Source organism: Pagrus major, chromosome 18, assembly GCF_040436345.1.
Source record: "Pagrus major chromosome 18, Pma_NU_1.0".
In the NCBI taxonomy this organism is placed as follows: Eukaryota; Metazoa; Chordata; class Actinopteri; order Spariformes; family Sparidae; genus Pagrus; species Pagrus major.
In genome coordinates this window covers 10,788,405-10,794,102 of record NC_133232.1, presented here as the reverse complement: position 1 = coordinate 10,794,102, position 5,698 = coordinate 10,788,405, and the positions used below count along the sequence as shown (strand labels likewise).

Below are 5,698 nucleotides of genomic sequence, written 5' to 3'. Positions count from 1 at the left end.
TTTTTTCATGTATTTTTTACATGTAAATGGCTACTTAAAGCTGGGATCGGTAATTCTGTTCAGAAGCATTTTTTTTAAAATTATATTTGTATAAAAACACTTAACATCCAGATCTTTCTGATCTGTGAGTGCGCGCACATAGCGCATGCGTTAAGTTGCACATTATGGCAAAGGGGACATGCAGCTCGTCATACGTTTCCCCAACGTATATGCCCCAATAAAATGAAATAGAAATACATTAATAAATTTAAATTTAAATTTAAAAAAGCAATAATTGCATGAAATACAGGTTGTTCAAGAGTCTCAAAGCTCGAGTCCGAGTCAAGTCTGAAGTCTTTTGAGGTGGAGTCACAAGTCAAGTCTGAAGACACTGTTTGTGCGACTTAAGTGCAACTTGAGTCCAAGTCTCAGACTCGAGTCCCCATCTCTGGAGTCAACAATGCTCCCATTGTGGAAGCTCTAACATGCAAAACATCGTATCATCATGAGTCCAATACAATATTCACGTTCGTCAGTGAATCACTGAGGATAACAAAAAACCTGTAGTAGGCCCACCACTAATCTTGATGTTTTAGCTTTGCAATATCTAATGTTACCATAGCCAGCTGTTGCTTGCTAACCAGCAATAATTTACAACATCAAAATACACTTTCAAAACAGTGTCTGAATGCTAACAAAGCGCTAGCAGCTGTGTTGGTTGTTTACGTTCAATATGATAATATTAGGTGTTTACTTACAGGTGAATGAGACATGAGGTAGCTACTTGTTGTTAGATGTTGTGATGAAAACTAAGCACTGATACATTCTTCTTCCCACCGCTCATGAGGACTCAGACCTGGGCATTTTACGGCCCAGGGCCACATCCGGCCCTTTGGCTGTCTCTGTACGGCCCGCATGAGGTCAATCGTAAATCAGAACATAAATGAAAAAGTATTTACACCATGCACGCAATACAGCTGTGTTGCTTTTATTTTGAAAATGGTGCTTGGTGCCCTCAAAATGTCAGCTCATGCCAAAAAAAGAAAGATTGATACAGAATGTCGTATTTTTAAAAAGACATGGACTGCTAAATATTTATTTACAGAAGTCAAAGATAAAGGCATGTGCTTAGTTTGTGGTGCACAGCTGTGTTCAAGGACTACAATTTGAATCGCCACTACATGACCAAACACGCTGAGAAATACAAGAACTTGTCTGATCAAGTGGGCAAGGGAGTTGGATGTTTTGCTAGCTAAACTGCAAAACCAGCAAGGACTTTTTACTAAACTTCACACATCCAGAGATGCAGCTGTCAAGACAAGTTATGTCATATCCCACAGAATCGCTAGAAACAGTAAACCGTTTTCTGATGGAGAGTTTATTAAGGAGTGTTTGGTGGACTCTGTAGCACTAATATGCCCGGAGAAAAAGGAGGCATTTGAGAATGTGCCCCTCTCCTGACGTACTGTAACGAGGAGGATTGAGGACATCACGGAAAACCTGGAGCTTCAGCTGCAGAACAGCGCAATCAACTTTGACTTTGAGAGCTGTGATGTATGTGACACAGCTACTCATCTTCGTACGTGGGATAACTACAGACTTTAAGATCACGGAGGAGCTGGCAGCCATGCAGTCACTGAAAGGGACAACAACTGGGAGTGATACAGTATGTTCACAGAGGTAAATGCATGTTTGAACAAGTTGGGACTGAAATGGGACAAACTGGCGGGTGTGACGACAGATGGTAGTCCAAATCTGACAGGGAAAAATGTTGGACTTTTGAAGAGAATGCAGGATAAAGTGACAGAAATTAACCCTGAACTGAAATTTTTGCATTGTATTATACATCAGGAGGTGTTGTGTAAGTCAGTGTTAAAAAATAACCATGTTGTTGACGTTAAAATAAAATGGTTAACTTCATCAGGGCAAGAGCATTAAATCACAGACAGTTTGTTGCACTTCTGGAGGAAAATGAGACTGAACATGGTGACATAGGTTACCACACAGCTGTCAGGTGACTCAGCCTGGGCAAAGTGCTTAAAAGAGTATGGGATCTGAGAGAAGAGATTCAAGAGTTCTGTGTGAGCAAAGGGAATGACATCCCACAGCTTTCAGATTCAGACTGGATTGCAGACCTTGGTTTTGCTGTAGATGTGACTGCACTAATGAATGAGATAAATGTCAAACTGCAATGCAAGGGCCTTTTTGTGCATGAAATGCACAGCTTGGTGAAGGCTTTCATGAGAAAGTTGCAGCTTTTCTCAAGCCAAATGAAGGACAACATTCTCATCCATTTTAGAAGCATTGCATGGTGAGTTTTCAAGGCGATTTCAAGACTTTAAAAGAGTTGAGAATGAAATGCACATGATTTGTTCCCCATTTACATGCAATGTGGACAATGCACCCAGTGATGTTCAGCATCATTCACACTTAGGTCATTCTCACTGCTTGATTTTTACTCTTCCCTCAAAGAGGAACTTTTCACATATGCGGAGGCACGCTCAGAAGATTCTCTTGCTCTTTGGATCTACCTACACATGTGAACAGACATTCTCAGTGATGAAGTTCAACAAATCCAGATCCTCTATCACAGATGATCATCCACCTCAGACATTCAACCAGATTTCAATGCACTTGTTCAAGCCCAAGACAGTCTGGATTTTTCTCACTGAATGTAAAATGAACTGAAAAACATCAAAAGCACTTATCGCTTTTTGTATGAAGTTGATTAATACTGCAAAACACTTTCTCAGTATTGGTTTGTGAAGATTCACTGTTTATTACTTATATATTTGATCTACTCCACAATTTCATATCTTTATTATAACAGAATATCCTTATTATTTTGATTACCAGTAGCAGCTAATCAAAACCATATCATTTACTGCTTTTTACAATGGGAGAAAATTAATATTGAGCAGAATTAAGTTCAAATTATTGTTGGTTCGGCCCTCCAACACAGCTCTGGTTTCTCATGTGGTCCCTTGGAAAAATGTATTGCCCACCCCTGCTGTTGTGGTATTCGGCAGTTGTCAGACAGTACGCGTTCATGGTTTGGGGGGAGCGGCTTTGGAGAGAGAACTGAGTCCAGGGGACAGGGTTTACTGGCTGGATACTTTCCAACTTACCAACGCCAGCTTTAAGGATAAATACCACTAAAGGGACACTTTAAAGGCCACATTTTTATGAGAACCTCACTTTCATCTAATCGTTCTGTCACTCAAATTCAGTGAAGTCCCTGATGAAGGAAATGACGTGTAGGTTAATATCCAATATCTTCCGCTTTACAGATCTTTCACTTTTCCGGCTTGTCTGGACCTTGGCACTGCACTTGCTGGCATCAGGATTTATCCTGACAAGGAACCTAAAGGAAATTAAATGGAGTTTGTTCATGTAAATCTTCTAAATTTGTGTTCTGTTTGCATGTATGATTTTATGTGCCTTCATCTTGGATTGCAAATAAACGTTCTTTCAACACTAAGAAATGTTCTTGTCCCCCCCCCCACCCCCCAATTTTGTTTTTGTTTTTCATATGACCCTATTAATTTGGACATATTAAACTCATCTTAAATGCTTAAAGAGAAAGCCTTCATAATAAACATAGCACAAAAAGTAAGGAAATTTGTATTTGGTAGATTATTTCTTTGTTGTAACCATGCTTCTTGGCAATAAATCGTATACCATTGGAAAGCCTGTTTATTTCCCTTTTAAATGGTGCCACATTTGTAAGGAACATGCATTTGTGGGATGAACAGCACAGCTGAGTATGTGGGTTGCGCCCATGAACAATTTGCCAAATCTTCTCTGCCAAACAGCTTATTCTGCTATTGACTCTTGTTTGGTGTTGTTTGGTGGATTGGATGATTGAAGTCTGAAGAAACAAGACATATTGGCAATTTAACAATTTATTAATTTAACAAACAGGAGCCTCAGTAGCGTGTGGAAGAACCATACACAGCCACAACAGCCCGGCACCTCCTCCTCATGCTGGTCACCAGCCCGGTCACACACAGAGCAGGGTTTCTCAGAGACTACCTCAAGAATTTGAGAGTGGAGAGGATGAAATGGCCTGCCAAAAAAGTCGGAAAGAATAAAATAGTCTCAATAAACTAAATAACATACTTACAGTATTTACATGAGGTGCAAAGTAGCATTGAGGTAGGTTGGGTTGTGCATTAAGAGGCAGCAGGAAGTAAGTGCAAATGTGGAAAATGCAATAGAGAGGGAGGGGAAGTGGGAAATGCAGTGACCATCAACAGGTTTCTTATTGTCCGTTTCGGTATTGTCCAGTGTGGGGGGGGTGGGGGTTCAGGGGTGTAATGGAGTTTAGGCGCTGAACAACCTTGGGAACAAAGGTTGCTCTCCTCCTCTGTGTCCTGCAGCCCGGGCAGCGGAGCCTCAGTGTTTGCTGCTTGCACAGTGGAAAGTGCTCTGACCAACAGTCAAATGATTTTAGAGCAGACTTTGACTGTGCTCTGCAGGTGTGTCCTGTTTTGCAGACTTATGGAGTGGAACCAGCAGGTGATGGAGAATGTGATGTCCGAAGAATGTTCTTATTTACCCCAAAAGTGTTGAGCTTCCTCAGGAGATACTGCCGCTGCTGGCATCTCCTACGGATCTCCTCAGTGTTGGAGGCAAATTTAAAAGTACTGTCAAAAATTGTGCCCAGGTATTTGTACTCCTTCACAATCTCTATAGAGATTGTGATTACAGACTTCCTGACCAACAGATCACAGAGGGTGCTGGTCAATAACACCTTCTCTGACGTCTCAGTCACCTCTACAGGCTCCCCTCAGGGCTGTGTCCTCTCACCTCTGCTCTTCATCCTTTACACCGATGACTGCAGGTCCACTCATCCAGACTGGTAAAGTACGTGGATGACACAGTTCTCCTGTCCCTGCTCTCAGGCCCCTCACATCACCACAGCTCAGTGCTGCATGAGTTGTGGTCCACTGGAGGAATGTGTGCTGACAGCAGCTGCAGCCAGCTCCCTCTGCTTGCTGGAAAAGGTCACCACCATTTCTTTGGTCTTCTCCATGTTTAACTCCAGGGCTGATTTATCACACCACTCCACAAACTCATGCAGCACTGAGCTGTGGTGATGTGAGGGGCCTGAGAGCAGGGACAGGAGAACTGTGTCATCCACGTACTTTACCAGTCTGGATGAGTGGACCTGCAGTCATCGGTGTAAAGGATGAAGAGCAGAGGTGAGAGGACACAGCCCTGAGGGGAGCCTGTAGAGGTGACTGAGACGTCAGAGAAGGTGTTATTGACCAGCACCCTCTGTGATCTGTTGGTCAGGAAGTCTGTAATCCACAGGATCAGCTGGTCGTCCAGGTGGAAGCGGGTGGAGAGTTTCTCTGCTAGGATGTGTGGCTGCAGAGTGTTGAATGCAGAGGAGAAGTCTGCAAACAGGATGTTGTGTTGGGGTGTTCCAGGTGTTTGTGTACCGTGTCTATGATGAGTGTTTTGGCATCATCAACCCCTCTTCCTGCACAGTTCATGTACTGGAGAGGGTCCATCAGTGGGTCAGTTGCCGTGATGATGTGCTTCTTTATGACCCACTCCATAGCCTTCATCACAAGAGAGGTGAGAGCCACAGGTCTTCAGAGCTTTAACTGAGCTCTTCTTAGGGATGGGGACCACTGTGGAGGGCTTCCATAGCTGGGGAACTGTGCCGCTGTCCATGTAAACAGGAGCTAAAACACGCCCCCCAGCT

General features: G+C 43.0%; 1 pseudogene; it reads left to right on the top strand.

Annotated features, from left to right (window-relative positions):
- Positions 1-1,647: 1,647 nt before the first annotated feature.
- LOC141012890 (general transcription factor II-I repeat domain-containing protein 2B-like) lies at positions 1,648-4,847 on the top strand (annotated as a pseudogene).
- The last annotated feature ends 851 nt before the right edge of the window (positions 4,848-5,698 follow it).